The sequence below is a fragment of the Micropterus salmoides genome, unplaced genomic scaffold, assembly GCF_014851395.1.
Source record: "Micropterus salmoides isolate LMB-PRFRI ecotype aquatic unplaced genomic scaffold, ASM1485139v1 Ms_hic_scaffold_16, whole genome shotgun sequence".
NCBI lineage: Eukaryota > Metazoa > Chordata > Actinopteri > Centrarchiformes > Centrarchidae > Micropterus > Micropterus salmoides.
In genome coordinates, this window is record NW_024040707.1 from 4862005 (window position 1) to 4879743 (window position 17739).

Below are 17739 nucleotides of genomic sequence, written 5' to 3' on the forward strand. Positions count from 1 at the left end.
AGCTAGCAGGCCCGATGTTATCAACAATTATTAGCTTATTGCCGCTATATTGTTATCAGTGGTCGTGCTGATAAGTAACAAACTGCAGTTCAGACATGCCAAGATATGATTTAAGGTACTTCAACAATAGAAACAGTGACTCCATAACACATTTTGTCCACCACAGAGCACTGGAGCGTTTATTTTTCAACCTTAAAATATGCCACACATCAAAGTCACACTATCCAACGAAGGTTAAAATGAAGGGCAACTGGACTTGGTTGAAGCTACTGGAAGACGTTTCGTCCCTCATCCAAAGGACTTCTTCAGTTCTGACTGACTGGCAGGGAAACTCAGCTATTTAACCTCAGTGGGGTCGTTATCCCGGGTCATCGATACCGCTGGTTCGTTAGTGTTCCTTGTTGCTGTGACGACAGTCGTTACAGTCGTTAAGACTACCTGTGGCCGAGACTGAACGACCATCGTTGGTATCTTCACCTGAGGCCAATAGGTTACGTTTGTTGAGTTTCCTGGGAAGTGATGAAAGGACAGCATTGTAAGTGGGGGATAAGTGGTGGCGTAGACCCCCTCCCCTGTTCAATGACGGCTTCTCAACCCTGGTGTAGATGGCTTCCTTGACACCTCTTTCAAACCATCCATCTTCTCTGTCTAAAATGTGCACCTGGTGGTCCTCAAACGAGTGTCCTCTGTCCTTCAGATGTAAGTAGACTGCAGAGTCTTGACCTGAGGAGTTGGCCCTTCTGTGTTGAGCCATGCGTTTGTGTAGTGGTTGTTTAGTCTCCCCAATATACAGGTCTGTGCATTCCTCACTGCATTGGACCGCATACACTAGATTGCTTTTCTTGTGTTTGGGTGTGCGGTCTTTGGGGTGTACCAGCATCTGTCTTAGTGTGTTCTTGGGTTTAAAAAACACAGGGATGTTATGTTTGTTAAAAATCCTCCTGAGTTTCTCTGATACTCCAGACACGTATGGAATCACAATGTTGTTGCGTTTGACCTTCTTTTCCTCCCCTGTAGTTCCCAGGAAACTCAACAAACGTAACCTATTGGCCTCAGGTGAAGATACCAACGATTGGTCGTTCAGTCTTGGCCACAGGTAGTCTTAACGACTGTAACGACTGTCGTCACAGCAACAAGGAACACTAACGAACCAGCGGTATCGATGACCCGGGATAACGATCCCACTGAGGTTAAATAGCTGAGTTTCCCTGCCAGTCAGTCAGAACTGAAGAAGTCCTTTGGATGAGGGACGAAACGTCTTCCAGTAGCTTCAACCAAGTCCAGTTGCCCTTCATTTTAACCTTCGTTGGATAACTATGACCTGGATGACTGAGAATCTACATAGACATCAAAGTCACACTGTTTTAATATAGAAATTTAAGGGATACAAAACTAAAATGTTTGATTAAGGGTGTAGGGGAGAGCGGGGTGAGTTGAGACACATGGGGGGTCAGTGACATCAATGTAATTTTATCATGCAAACTCAAACGCCAGTTCCCAACATTCAATTGCATTTAGATAGTGAAACATTGCAGCTATGTCTCCTAGTCATTTCATATCAATACCACCTGATGTATGGACTTCCCATTTTTGTACCTTTCCCACTACTCTCTCCAAATCCACAAGAGGAGTTGAAGCCTGACACGATGGTTTCTGGTCTAAAATGCATAATGTCACATCATTTCAGTGATGCATAAACATGCAATGTAAAATTACAGCAAAATAGCTGGCTCAATTTCCCCCAGGTCTTTTGGCCCAAATTACCCCATCCATGCCATTTTAACAAAATTGAGTCATCCAACAGTTTAAGAGTAATGTCTTGCTAACCGTATAGCCTCATATTGTTCAAACCTATCTGTAATTGTTCAGGAACAAGAATCAGGACTCCTTGAACGTAAAAAAAAAATAAAATAAAAAAATCACTGAATGATCTTTAATGTGGAAAACGACAAAGGAAAACGAATACATTTTCGGAGTTTTCAATTTCCTTACCAAGGACACTTCAACATGCAGACTAGAAGAGCTGGGGGTCAAACCAACAACCTTCTGTAGAGCCAAATTATACTGACGGCGTAGGCTATGTGCCATCGTGAGCCTTTGAAATGAAAGCTTTAAAATGCAGAAATGTGAGAAGGTCTCAGAGGAGATAGTATTTTCGACCCTTGAACCGGTTGAGGCAGAAGAAGGACAAGACGGAAAGGCATGGGAGGAAATGCGATGCTGCAAAGCTGACCAATCACAGTTCTTGCGGTCTGCATCACCGCGATGTGTAGTTACATTTTTGGAGAGGTGCACGTCAGACTATGTAGTAGTAGTGTAAACGACTAAAACCTTTATTAGTGGACCACACGCTCTAACTCGTGAGCCACACCCGCCTTATTATGTCAAGGGTTAATGGAAAAATTATGCAGCCACAACTATCTGTAAGTCAAAATACAGTTAAACAACAGCTAATACAGGTGCACCTGATCCTTATTGAACTGTAACAATGCCGCTGCCATTTTTGGAATACCTCTATGGTCTGGTAGGTTTTAAATATCAGTGGATATTCTTGATTCTTTCCAAAACTGTGTCTATCTGCCTCAAAAAATCAAGTTGGTCAGGCTACATTCACAAGTCAAAGTCAGGTTCCAGTTATCTATAGATGTTTTTTAGGTTATGACTGATAAGTAGTGGTGGGAATCTTTGGGCACCTCACGATTTGATTACGATTCAGAGGGCTGTGGTTCCATTATAAAACGATTATCGATGCATCTTGATGCATCATTTTTTCTATAGAGGATCCCTGGATAATTACTAAGCATTTAATTTGAGCATTAAAATCCAAAAGAAACATCATCTAATTAGCTTAAAAAGACTAGTTTGCATCCCTAATTTACTCATTTCTTTAACAACCAGTTGTCAGACTCCTCTGAAAACTGAAAAATAATTATCAGGATGTACAGTATGTGTACAGGACAGAGCTGTACACCAGTTTAGTCTAAGCTTGTACCCGATATTCTCAACCCTTGACTACTAGGTTAGTTAGTAATGACATACAGCTGATAATTAATATTACTTCGTTACTAATTTAGCTAATGTTTCATAAATAAATAAATATTTTTAGCGCCTTTCACAGGACCCAATGACGCTTTACATATAGTTACAGTGACAGAACAAAAAGTAATTCAGGATTGAATGCCTTGGTAAAGACGTGGGTTTTTAGTAGATTTTTGAAAGTGTCCAGACAGGGGAGCATTTGGGATCTCTATGAGTTCCAGGCTCTGTCCCCTAAAGTCCGGAGTCTGGTATAAGCAGGCCCTTGTACAGAGGAGATGTTAGCTAGCGCTAACAGCCTTCACTTTTCCAGCCGTTGGGGAAACTACAGACTTTTATTAACGAACACACTGTGACCTACGCTGCACGTTTACTACCAGACTGAAACTTATATATTTCTCCACTTTCTCCACTACAAGAAAAACATTCACAACAATTACTTGCTCAGAACAAACAGCCTGCAACAGTTACAAACAAAGCAGCTCTATTGGAGAAGTTGGGAGTTTTGGGGCTTGCTTAAGACATGAAGTCAGATTACAGCGCAAGATCGGTGCATGACTGTTCACTTCCCTTCACTTCCCTTCACTTCCCTTCACAGGGATTCAAATCAGCAGCTCTCCTGCCACCAGACAAATGGTCGGAGAATATGGTAGTTATATTACAGTGTTTGTGTTTGAAGCTTGAGTCATGATTGAGGCTTTTATGTGTGCACTTAAGGCTGTTTTTCTCTTTTACTCTTCGGTTGTGTGAATGGGAGACTGAGGAAATATAGGCCAATGCTCCTGTTGTCAGCTTGCATCAGAAGAAGCTGTCAATTCACTCACACACCAACAGCTAGATGCAACCTATATTTCACACAAAGAGGAGACGAGAAAAGCAAAAGATCTTTTGTTAGTGATGGTCCTGTGTTATCTGAAGAAAGTTCTTCCTCTTTGAAAAGTTTCACAGTTTGCATTATCGGCCTTTAAAGATCAGATCAGTCACGTCTTGAGGGTAAGAAATAGTCACTGTCAAAATATTCTACAGATAATTGCTTACGTGACAGTGACTTGCGAACATGCTTATATCTCAAGAGTGATAATGAAAAGCCAAGAGGGCTTTAAAAAAAAAAAAAATAGGTCTCACGTATCTGTGATGTTCAGGTCACGAGTCCTGTGTGTGAAGCAAACATCAAAACACAAGTAATTTTCTGTCAGACACTGAAGCTAGCACCAGGGTTAAGCATGAGAAGTGTTTGACTAACTGAAATTAATTTAAGCGTTAATGTGGCTACAATGGTGAAAAACCTATAAAAACCAAGCATTTAATCATAACTAGTTATCAAAAACTTGGCTATGCCATGATCAAGCTGTTTAAACCTGCATTACTTCTAACTAATTGTAAAGAAGTCAGTGACAAAATGACCCCACTTCCTCAGTAAACACATTCCAAATGAGTTCATGGTCTCAGTAGTTAGTTTCAAGACTTCTTCAATACAGCATGATGTTCATTTAGTAAATTATTGTCCCGTTTAGAGGAAAACAGACGTTAAAGGAGGGAATGCTCTAAGGTGCTTTCAGACCAAAAGCGAGGTGAGCGTTGGGGGCAGTGTGTTTACATAAAAAGTCAATGCAAAGATGTGTCGATTTTCTGCCGGGAGCAGCGCTGCAGATTTGGACAAATAAACACCCGTAGTCGGTCTGGATTCTGCTCTGACAGCTAGTGTTGTAGTACTTGAGACCGGTCTTGAGACCACTTTTTGATGGTCTTGGTCTTGTCTTGGACTCGACCGCATTTGTACTCGGTCTTGTCTCGGTCCCGGACATTGAGGAGTCGGGATTTTATTTCAAGACCAGTCAAGGCCTTTAAGTTTGGGAATATCAATAAATTGCTTTTGCATTGTCTGATTTATTTGTTAACATCCTAACTTTGATTGGATGTAAAACTTATTGCTTTAAATGCAACCAATAACTAGGGGTGGGGGAAAAAAATCGATACAGCATAAAATCGTGATATTTGCCATGGCAATACTGTCGATACATGGATGCCAAGTATCGATATTTTATTATATAAATTGCAGATGGGAGTTTTAAATGTTTGGTACTAGAATCTATTGCTTTTTTAGTCTACTAGAAAACTTAACAGGACCATATAGAGGTTTGAAAAAGTGATATTAAAAATGTGTTATTACCGTTAACGACTATCTACCCTAACTGCGATGGTAAGTATGGAAAAGGAATGTTCAATAAAGATGTCGGTCTCGGTCTTGACTTGGTCTCGGTTTGGGCGGTCTTGACTACAACACTACTGACAACTACGCCGTTAACTCGCGGGAGGAGCTTGGAGTAAACTGCTTTTATTAAATTAGCTTTTTACTTTAGTTTTTGGGATTACAACGTTGTTTTATCTTCTCTCGAGCTTCTCAGCAGCTAGCTTCCCTGTACATCCGGTTCAAATGTTGTTGTTAGCGTCGATTGGCACTCAGAGCTCTGTTGGACTACTACTTCATATTTAAATAAAAAACGGACAAAACTGGACATTACTTGGAGAAAAGAAAGCGAGGAAGGTGAACAACCTGGTAAGTTCAGAAAAAATGTGTCTGTAACTTTATACCAGCTATCGTTGTACTTTACTTTGAACAAGTTAGCATAGCATAGCCCTGATTCAAACTCCATTCAGAAAACAAACATTTTAAAAGCTGTTGTCCTGCTGACAGACCTGAGAAAGCATGAATTCATATGTTTAACAAATCTGCATCATATTGTAGTTATTTTGGCATTAGTTTGATCCGTTTATTGCTATTTAATCACAACAAAATGTTTACTTTGGGTTCATACAACTTAAGTAATGGCGACCAAGTAATATCACAGTCAATGTGAATTATAGATGCACCTTGCTAACAAAGCTAGCTAGCTCCACCCTCTCGTCCAAATGTGGTCACCTCTGGTTTTAAAAAAACAAGATGGATGGCATCACGGTGGATATGTCCACTTCTTTTATACAGTCTGTGGTCATGATTCAACTAGGCAAATAGTGCATTGACATAACTTATACTCCAGTGTACAGTAGAACCTCAGGTAAACAAGAAAACCCAGCCAAATGTCATTCCCGATGGAATAAGTGTGTGTACGTGTGTGTCGTCACTTTCAGTCTGGTATTAAGCCTCTTTTTATCCAGGGAAGGTTCACCAAATGCCAAAGCTCTTTCCCAACAACACCCAAAAACACTCAGTGACATAGTTCAACACAGGCTGGCAGTATTGTGTGTGATACTGTATATGTTTTAAGGGACAGCTAAATAGCATCATCTTCTGTTGTTTTAAAACTATCAGGCAGTCTATTGATTCGGCAAAAGTTCTACGTCTTGTTGTTGTTATCGTTATCTTCTATCTTTTCTGTGAATTACAAAATTTAAGGTTCTGAACCTTCTATTTTGACGGGCCCAGCAACGTGCCTCTCAAAAAACGTTGCAATCTGTGGCTTCAAATCATTTCAGGGTTACAGGAGTAGACACCTCTCCCAAGACATGGTCTTAGGAAGCAAAAAACAAGTTACACAAATAGAAAGAAGAGCTGAGACACAGTCAACACTAAAACATGTCATTTTTGGCTATGCTTGAATTCTGAACAGGCACACTATCTATCTAGAAAAAGGATCACCGCCTTCCGATCTATCTGTTAATCTATAGACTAGATAAAATGTAATCCTTCCCACTGCTGTGGCTCTTAGTTGATGACTAGCTTGTTGGTCTGCGGTACCCCAGGGCCATTTAGTTCTTATATTTTTGTGTCCTTTCAAAGCACACGTATTTCTAACGAGGAAGCAAGTAGAATATAACACATGTGCTGTACATTGTCAACGTCTAAACAAAGGCATTATGCATTATACACATATGCAGCTTTTCCTGCTTTGGTAGACTAAAAGAGTGGCTACCTGAATGCTGTGCACAGGGCTGTACTACAGTGTGTTATACATTCATTGATGCAGACAGTGCACACACCGCCACAGAGGAGATGGCGTGTGGTTTGGCAGTGGGCACCATACTGAGCTTTTAAATTCTCTCTGTGCCACTGTTATTATTGTTATTAGTTTTCTTTAAATTCACAAAGTCTGTCGTATCTGAAAGTAGTTATAATATCAAGGAAGATTTATCATTTTACAACACAGGGTTGTATAAAAAGCTAAAGCTGTAGTTCCCTTTGAGCTACTTAATATTATCTGAAAAATGTATATACACTAGTTTAGGGATGCGCCGAATGTTCGGCCACCGAAATTAATAGGCCGAAAATTGCACTTTCAGTGTTCGGCCTAATACGTCAAAATACCGAATAAATTTTACCGAACAATTACGTTGACATGTCGGCAGTGTGTCGGCAAGTATTTTAGTTTCAGAGAAAGACGCAAAAATGGTCATTTGCATACAGTGTTCTGCTGAATTGTCCACTCCATCTGTCGCTGACTTCTTAGAAAAGGCAACAAAGGGTCTGACCCGCTCTGAGTGTTTCTGTCACTCGTTTGTGAGAAGGTGATTAAGCTAGCCGCACCTAAATTTGGAGTGCACACATATTCAAGCCTTTATGGTAAATCCACTGAAACGGACCAGAGCGAGCTGACAGGCAGGTTAGCAACTTTTTTACTTGTCAGTTTCTCTCTTTACAAAGACAAGTGTTGCAGTATGAGATTTCGGTGCAAACCTATGCTAGGATGGTCAGATTAATAACAAGTCATAGAAATAAAAGTATTTTACATGGTGCAGTGCTGAGGAGGAATTAAGGAGTCTCACAGCCTGAGGGAAGAAGCTGCTCTGAAATCTGGTGGCCTACAGGATATATACTACTATATATCGCATGTCGCAGTAAATAATTATAGTAAGTATAGAAATTACTTCCTGTTCTAAAAAAGACTTTTCAGCAGAGATGTGTGGACTGCATATTGTATTTATGGGAATAATAGTTGATATTAAATTTAAGGCCTGTTTTTTTTCTTTTTTTTTCTTTTTAACTTTGTGTCTTTTGCTTGACGTGCTCAAACCTAAGACATTCATTTACTGACATAGAGGAGTAAAGACACCAGAAAATATTCACATTTAAGAAGCCGGAATCAGTGAATATTTCTTTAAAAAATTTTGATTATCAAAATAGTTGACCAGTAATTTAATAGTTGAAAATTAATCGCTTAATCTTTGCAGCTCTACTGTGAACACAGTATTAATAGTAGAAATAGAAAAATAAAGGCAGGAATGCAATGTGTACCACCAACGTTTTCAGGCTGCTTCGATAATGAAACAGCAGTTTTCAGCCTTTAAAAAGAATAAATAAATAAACTCTGCTTTCATGTATTCTCTCGCCGCTAGGGGAGGATATTTAGGAAATACATGGATCATTAGTCAGTATTATTGACCACGCACACACACAAACGCGCGCACACACACACCTTCTCCAAAATGATGTACAGAGAGTGAAAATAATAAATTACACAGGGAACATATTACACTTCTCAAACTCTCCATCTCTTTTGCTGACGCCTGCACAATTCTGGCAGATTAATATACAATGAAAGTTAGTTTCAGCATTATTTCCAGCATTATTTAATTAAAAGAGTTTTTTTTTATCCTTCTCTCTGTTTCTATCATCACTTTTTAAAATTATTAAAATAAGGTAATGTAATTTAGGAAATCTCTCAAATTTAAAGAAGTTTAGATTCATTAAGATTTACGCAATAATGTCCAGGCTCAAAAAAGAAAATTTAGACAACAAAGCAAACACTCCCTAACATATCTTGGGATGCCAGTTAAGGGTCACAAATTGTTGAAGTAGTAGTATCGAAAGTCACCATTTCTTAAAGCCCAAAGTGACGTCTTCAAATGACTTGTTTTCTTTTACCAACAGTCAAAAACCCAAATATATTTAGCTTACCATCACATTAGAAAAATAAATGCAATCTTAACTTAATAGAGTAGCTGGAACCAGTAAATGTTTGGCAAGTTTATTTGAAAAATGACTTAAATGATTGACCGATTATCAAACTAGTTTCTGATCAACTAATTGACTAATCGTTTCAGCTCTTGACAGGTCCAGCTTCCTGATAGGGGTGTAATGGTACGTGATTTCATCCCAACCATTCGATACAGGACGTTTGGTTCGGTATGTGACCTCCTCGGTTCGGTACTCCCTTTGACACAAACAATTACTTTCAAAATAGTCCATTTATGTCGACTTATCTCACGAGTGGAACAGATATTCTAGAGCAGGGGTCAGCAAATAAGTCTGGCACCAAATTTTTTAAAAGTCATCAGATGGCAGGCCAGAACATTGTCAATTTATCATATCTACCACATTCTTTGAGCCTGTTTAGCTCAGTCAGTAGTGCACAGGACTCCCATTTGAAGGGTTGTTTGTTCAATCCCCGCTTGCTGCTAGTATTATTTTTCTCCCTTTTCAACAAATTGATTACGAAGAGATCGTTTTACATGTTCACAAGTAAGCATGTGCAGGAGTGTGTGCCTCCCGGCGATTGGTCCACATCAACCTATGGACACTTATTTTTATTTCCCCAGGATGTCCAGGCAGAGGAAATTCCTGTCGCCCACAGCCGCCCTTAAAACTGAGGTACATACTGAACCAAGAATTTTCTGTACCACTACTTCCCCATACCATTCTGTCAAGTATGCGAAGTGACCTGACTTGGGATTTTACAATTTTGGTATGTTTATTATCATTTTGCTCCCCAGCTGATGAAAATGCATCCGGTTCCTGTTTCATTTTGCCTCCTTCAAACATTTGATTGAAATCTTGCACGACAGCTGGATAAAAACACAGCTACTGCCTCTTTTTCTGCGCTCCATCTTATCCAGTTCACATCTTGCACTTCTTCATCACCTTACCACCCTCCACCCCTCCCTCTTCTGCTTTACACCTATGTCATCACTTCCTCATTAATGCATCACCTCATCTTCTCCTTTTCTTTCAGACTCCATCTTTTCTCCGAGTGTCATTTGTGTTTTTCTTCCCCGTTGTCCCCCCCGGTTGGCCCTTAGAAGTTATAGCCTAATACATACCGATCATTAATTTCCACACTCAATTTCAACAATGCACTGAAACCTTCTCCTAAAAGCCTGTATCAAATACAAGATAGCCACTGCTCACCTAATTGAAAAACAGTGAGGTTAAATTTGCTACATCATGTAGGTACAGCCTAGAGGTTACACAAACATCCTCTTCAGCTCCTCTCTGCTCAGATATTAAATCTCCAAGTGGTCTTTTGGGAATTTGACCACAACTCCTGTCTGCGGTTATCAATATTGCTCTCACAGGGGAGTATAGATGCCTTGACAAACACAAGACCAAGTCCGTTATTTACTCACAGGCCCAATATAATCTTCTTAATGACAACATGTATGATTATTAAAAAGCTGTGAGAGAGACAGAGAGAAAGGACAGAGAAGAACATGCTAAAGTGACAATTAATTGCCCGAAGCTGATGACACACGGAGCAATTTTTGTGCAATGGGCAATGTTGCCGTCAGTGGTAATGAGTAAAGATTACTAGTGTAATCCCCTTCCCCCTCACTACGTCACCCGCCCCGCCGCTATCTGTTCAAAACATAGTTGGACCAGCAACATTGCTCAAAAAGTTGCCCGGTGTATCATCAGCTTAAGATGAAACATTTCCTGGTTGCAGTTTCTAAAATGTGATGATTTTCTTGCTTTTTGTTGTTTCAAATCATTGCAACCTTGCTACCTGATGCAAATGAAGCTTCACACAGCAAAACGAACAATGAGAAAAACGGACAGATGGAAGCAAAAGTCAGTCAGGGATTGTTGATTGTGAGAGTGTGCCATTCCCCATTCATTGAGATCAGGTTACTAACACACACTTGGCCATTCCAGAAAATAAATAAATGGTCTTGTAACCTCAATGCTGTGACTGACACAGTAAACACAGCTGCCACACACATGCATGCAGGCCAGGAAACATCTCAGCACTAACTTTCACCACTGTAGTTTAAAACAAGAATGCTTCAGATGATTTTTGAAAACTTATTGTTTCCCCTTTTTTTGTTAGTTTTTCTTTGCCAGTCTGACAAAGACATCCCAAGTTGGAGCAAGAACTTTCCTAGCCTGGATCCAGACATCTGAATCAACTCAAACACTCAAATAGCCCTGGTGTTGTTGCTCATTAATGGCCGTTTACCCAGTTGGAAAAACAACTGAGCCAATCAGAGCTTTATATGAGATTAGGAACAGGAATGTCTACTTCCTGCGCCACAGCCCAAAAATGGCAACATGGACGGATGAGATAAAAGCACCTGTGCAGATTGCAATAAGTCAACTTACAGAAATAAATAGTCATGAACGTTAACTGCTACGACAGCTTCTGTGTTGACAGAACATGATGTCGACAAGAAGGATATTACTTTTCTAAGAATCTCCACCCTTTTCCAAAAGAGCTGTGGTGTGTGGTTTGTTAGGGTGTAAAAAAAAACACTCCACATGATGAAGGGGAGCCAAAGGTGCTGAGTAATTTGGCTTTTATTTGTCTCTCAATCATCCAAGACTGTGTTAAAGGAACCTGCTGTTTAGTAATCAGCTGACAACATCTTTAAAAGCGAAACTGCGAGTCAAGCAACCTTTCCCTTGGTACTTATTAGGAGAACCGTGTTATCACTTCATAGTCAGCAGCACATGTCCATACTTGGATAGCCGAGCATAACAAAATAAAACTGACGGCCATCAAATAATGCAGAAATTAAATCAAGTCGTCATGAAGACTATCGTTTGGTGCATTATTTCACTTTAAAAGAGGATTAAAAAAATTAAAATATATAGGTCGATATATCAGATTTTAAAATCCTCAAATATCAAAATCGGTTTTTTTAGGTTTTAAAAATCCCATTTTGGTCAGGCTCTAGCACAAAGGATACCTCTAAACAGGTTAGACAACATACACCTGTCCTCATCCTGCTTCCCCATCCGTCTCTACATCTTGGCACAGAGATGTTGTGATGCAAAAAAGGCCAATCCAATTCATTAGCTAATGGCCAATCAGCTCCCTGTCAGCGTTCGTGCATTAGCTTTCTCAATGGACGTAGACATACTAACAGTGCAGGAGAAAACATTAAAGTACTGACCTGGACTCTGCTAAGATACACTGGGCAGACTGTGTGTGCACTGCTGCACACTACACAGAATACATTTTATAATGAATTGTTAAAGTTTTAATCTGTAAATGGTTGGTATATTTTAGAGCTGAAACAATTAGTTAGCCTAACTGATAGAAAATGAATTGCTAATGATGACTTAAACTAATCATTTAACTCACGTGTGAAGCAAAAGAAATCTGTTTATATCATTGTGAATTCAAAATATTTTGTCAGACAAAACAAGCAGTTTAAAGAAGCCAACTAGGGCTCTGAGAAATTGTATATTTTTTAGACTCAATGAATATTCGATTAATCAGAGGAAATATTTAACAGATAAATCAGTAATAAAAAGAATGGTTAGTTGCAGACCTAGCATGTTTATAGGATAAATTACTAAAGCTATTAAATAATAGAATAGTTTAGTCAAAATAAATCACACAATTAACAACTGAAAATGTAGTATTATTTTTGCCTATCCTATAATAATCAATGAGTACAGTTTATAGCCTAAACGGTTTTCTAATTTTAATAACTGATTAATCAACCAACAAATTCAGCAGTACTGTGTAGCTCTAGTCTCATCACGTCAGCTGATCAATCACAGTCCAAGAAAATAGAAGTTCACGTATACTTTACACAATCGAGTCTAGTTAAGGAACTTAAAAATTTATTTAAAATGCACAAATTAAAACACATTTGGAAGAGGCCATTTCAATGAGGTTGTCACATTAAATACCCCAAACAGCTGGGAAGACCTAGACAGCGAAAATGAATGGGAAAAACATCATCTCTTATCTCCAGAGCAACAGGTACCCTGGGGCAAGGCTGGTAGACCTGCTCAGCATTTAACAGTAAGAGACTGTGGTTGTACAAGTCAGCTCAGGTGTCACTGTGAAGCCAGAACTGCTTTAAATACTGTCAAACTGCGTCTTAATTAACAAGTTTGCTGTGAAACTCTCACATTACAGACTCTCTCATCACGTTATTTATTCGTTACTAGGTCACTGAGGAACATTGCACTTAATACGGGGGAAACATTGCACAGCCGTGATCTGCCAGAACACATCTATGTCGAATGAAAGCTCAGAGAGAGAGAGGGAGGAGAGAGGGAGTCAGAGTGATGAAGATGGAAGGACAGACATAGACCGAGGGGAGACGGCTGGGTCAGGGAAACAGAGAGTGAGAAGTCGCAAGAGAAGGGAAAGTGAAAGAAGGTGAATATTTGACAGCCCCATGTGACTTGCAATCACAGGACTGTTGAAGTGTCTAGAGGACACGCTCATGACAAGACTCGTGACCAGAGGCTATCACAATCATTCATTCAAAAGGGAAACTTTGTTTGTGGCCATACACACCTGTAGATGGTAAATTAATGAGGTAGCTTTACCATTCTGAAAACTTACACACCGTTTTTCTTGTGTCTCTGCATGCAGTTTGAGGGGAGATTTGTCTAGTTTAGTTCACCTGGATGTCAATAAGATCAGTTAGCAGCTGTAAAGCAGGGAAAGCAACTACTGCTAAATAAAAAAAGATATTTTTAAAGTCACTAACTTAATTTTAAAATAAAAGAAATATGATTATATGTACTTTAAATCCACTTCCCGTTTTTGTAAGCGGCTTTTCAGAAATGTCATAACTGTCACTAACTAGCCTAAACAGTTAACTACACTATTTTAGAAATCCCAACAACCTAATAAACTAGTAATATTAACCTGACTCTTTGATTTCTTTCACCACACAACCAGGTGTAGCCTACATGATTAGCAACACAGTCAGATAACAATTCAACCACCAAAATATATTACATTTACAAAGATTTAAAGTCTAATGATTTAGATGTGAGTCAGGACCCATCGCACTTTAAAACACCGTCCCCACAAAAAAATACAATACTAAGGCAAATATCCTTGAAAGTAAAAACCGACTTGGCAATAAACCGGTTTCTGATGTTCTCTGTGGATTAAACCGTTCAAAAATGCTGCCACGCCTCAATAAGTGCATTCAAAACAGGTATTTTGCATTTGGACAACAGACTGAAACACTTGCTGACACACTTATTTGTCCAGAAATGAAATGTTCAGGTAACAGAAAACAGTGTTCACCCTGCTGTCAGCCTGCTGTCGAATATAACTCTTCCGATTCTAATGTCTGAGAGTGAATACCAACCCTGTCATCCTAAATGAGGATACAAATATCAATACCAAATACCAGTGAGCCAAAGGAGGAATCACAGCTGGGGGATAATTTTAGGTTTTCAAGGGTCACAGCAGAGACACTCTGTCAGGAAACACTGGACCACAGCTAATCCAAGTAACGCGAGTGTAGAATCGGCACAATAAATTAGGTAAATGATATTTTAAAAAGCAAGCAACAAAAATAAGTTGCTATTTTGTAGGATTTACACTTTTTTTTTTTTAAATGTACATCCCAATATATACAGTTGCTAACAAACTAATAATGGACCATTCTGGATGTACATGGGCTTATAAACTATTTTCTCTTCAAGTTTGTGAAAGTGGTCTTTCGTAAAGCTGAAATTATTAAATCGATGAATCTAATAGCTGATGAAGTACAAAGTGTGTAAATGGCAAAGTAGATTTAATTCAAAACGGCTAGCTTCCAGTTGAGATTAGGGTATAGCTCCAAGGATTTTTTATTTATTTCAGAGACGATACATCTGCCTCACAAATTTTGTACATCTAGGTGAAACGTACGATCGGAGCGGCTTGTTGAAATTTTTATGGCGCTATAAAGCTCCCTTTACAAAAACAATAGGTTCCTTGCAGAGAAAATTTATCACCAACTCTTTTGGTAATTGATTAATTGTTTGAATGATTAACAAGCAACAACTTTCTCTGGTTCCAGCTTCTCAAATGTGAAGTTTTGCTGCTTTTCTCTATTTTATGTCACTGCAAAATAAGTATTTCACAAAACAAGATGTCTGAAGACATCACAGACTAATATGATTAACAAATTAATTGATTTCCAGATGAATCAATAACAAAACATTGTTAGTTGCAAGCACTAGTTCATATAATAAATTACCAGCAGACTGAAGCACATATAGTTCCCAGTGTAGCTGCAGTGTGTCAGCCGTGATAATCTCCCACTATGACCTACTATTATTATCCAGGTGTAACCTGATTTGGCATGACTGGCTTTTATATGAGTCACTGATGACCACTGATGACCACATACTGACGACATCATCCACCATCCCTTGTTCCCCTCAACCAGAAAAGTAATGCGATTTGGTAAAACGTTTCCTGGACATGTACTGTTACAACTAAAGCTGACTCATATATGACATTTTTAAGAGATAACTTGCCGGAAAAGGACTACTCCCTGAAGTTAACACGATTAATGCATCATTTAAGCACTTAATGAATGACAACATCATGCATAAAACAGATGATAAGTTGTCACGCTTCTAAATTTAGTGTGGCCTAAAGCTGAACTATGATGGCTATTAAAATCCTAAAAAGGCATGTACAGTATCTGGACACATTGTAAGATTGTGACAATTGAGTAAAGGTGCACCACTGTATACATTTTCTAGTGATGTCAGTATCATTACAAATAACAAATATACAAATAAGGATAAACACATTATTTGATGTTATTACATTCACCAGTACAATTTATGGAATTGCACAGAATCTGCACTTCCATAAATTGTGCAGCTGGTGCTACGTACTGATCAGAGCATTTAATAATTAGTCATACATGTAATTTGTAGTAGTAGAAACTATTTCACAAATAGTCTGTGCAAAAATACCTTGACAACAGTAAAGATCAACAGCAATTGTGTTTATTCATGCAAATGTATTAATTGTCTTCACTAACTATAAAGATACAGCAGGAGATTTTCTTCACAGAAGGTTTTCATTGCAGAACACTTATCTTAATCAAAGTGCTGGTGACAGTATCTAAAAATAGACGGACTGTTTTCAGTTGCACAATGACTGTCCTGTATCAGCTCTTTTACTGATATAGACTAATACTTGTTTGTTTTAATGCTATTAAGTGACATGCTCCCAGAAGAAATCATCAAAAAAACAAGACAAACTGATTAACAGAAATACAACTACCACACAAATACAGTACATTTTAGCAACTTCACCAAAATCTGTAAACAATCAACTTGACATCATAATAGAGGAAAGATTTATATTTCAATAATTTCTGTCTAGTGACAAACATTGAATCTGGGTGTAGGTTATCACTTAACAAGACTTTGATGGTCTGTGGGTGAAAAAGTGAAGGAATTTATGTATTGCCTGCTCAGGAAAAAAAAAAACTATCAGCATGGCTTATAGTGGAGAACTGGGCTCCTGCATGCTATCTGATTTAAAAGATTACAAATGCAGTTAATGATCATAGACCCCAAAGTGGCAGACCACAGCCAAAAATATCATTTCTAACTATCTTCTGCCATAAACACTGCATGCAGTCTCCCACACTCACCAATCCCAGCTGTCACTCCATCTACACATCACAAGAGGACAGAAAGAGGCAGCAGCTCTTCTCCAGCTATTTTAGATCCGCTAGTAAGCAAGTAATAAACAAGCAATACAATGGAAATAATTGAAACTACTTACATATTCCTAAATAACCTGGCTGTTAATCAACCTGAAAGGGGAAGTTGCACCTGTCTCTCTAACTTTTACACTGACAGGCTCGATCAAAAACACACTGACCCCCCTCACTTGCCTACAGACTACAAATCCGGTGGCGTTTCCTCACTGTTTCACTCAACACTGACTTTCAATCAAGTCACGTTTTAAACCAACAATAATCGATATGCCGCCCCGGGATCTGGATCCAACTTCTCCTGGACTGTCAACCCTTTACCGGAGGGGGGGCTCTCAGGTCGTGACTGGAAAACAGAACTAGAAAATACCGGTCGGCTCGGGAATCAAACCTTGGTTAAAGCGGATAATCTCCGGGCACTGCATCAAAGGAACACACACACACACACACACACACACACAGGATCCATGTTTGTTAGCCCGACTGTTAGCCTAGCCTGCACTGAGCGATATGACTGGTTTGAATAAGCCAGGTAGCATTTAGCTCGCTAACTAATCCAAGGGCAGCAAAGCTGACTAATGTTAGCCCGCTAGCTAACTGTGAGCATTGCTTACCTTGTTCTCAGTGTGGCTCCTGTTTTTTTTTTTTTTAAGTGACGCGTAGCTCGATTTTTATAATACTCGCATCCCAGTTCAGCTTCGCTCTCCGCCGCTAAACCATTCAAACAGCCGGTAGTACAGCCACTGAGCTAACGGCTCCAGCGGGAGTCAATCCGTGTGAAGCGGTCGCGCAGAAACACTCACACTCCCCCTCCGCTCGTCCCCGGTGGTACTCGGGTGGCGACGGAAAGTGTTGCCTTGACCACGCCCCGAACTCATTTCATTGGTCGCAGGTCCTACGCGAGTCTTACCTCTGAAATGTTACGATAATGTTAGGATAGTACCTCTCATCGTAACCCACAAAATTTTTTAATTACAAACAAAGTTAAAGAAATATCATTTAAAATTCTTCACCATTGTTACCCCTGTAACGAGATTATCTCGAAATGTA

General features: G+C 39.2%; 1 protein-coding gene across 1 annotated transcript in view; it reads right to left on the bottom strand.

Moving 5' to 3' along the window:
* The window catches only part of dnajc5ab (DnaJ (Hsp40) homolog, subfamily C, member 5ab), a 30050-nt gene extending 12532 nt beyond the window's left edge, over positions 1-17518 (bottom strand). Inside the window, exon 1 of the mRNA XM_038722164.1 lies at positions 17304-17518. The gene's annotated coding sequence lies outside the window, so the exon portion shown is untranslated. The remainder of the gene's footprint in view (positions 1-17303) is intronic.
* Positions 17519-17739: the final 221 nt, after the last annotated feature.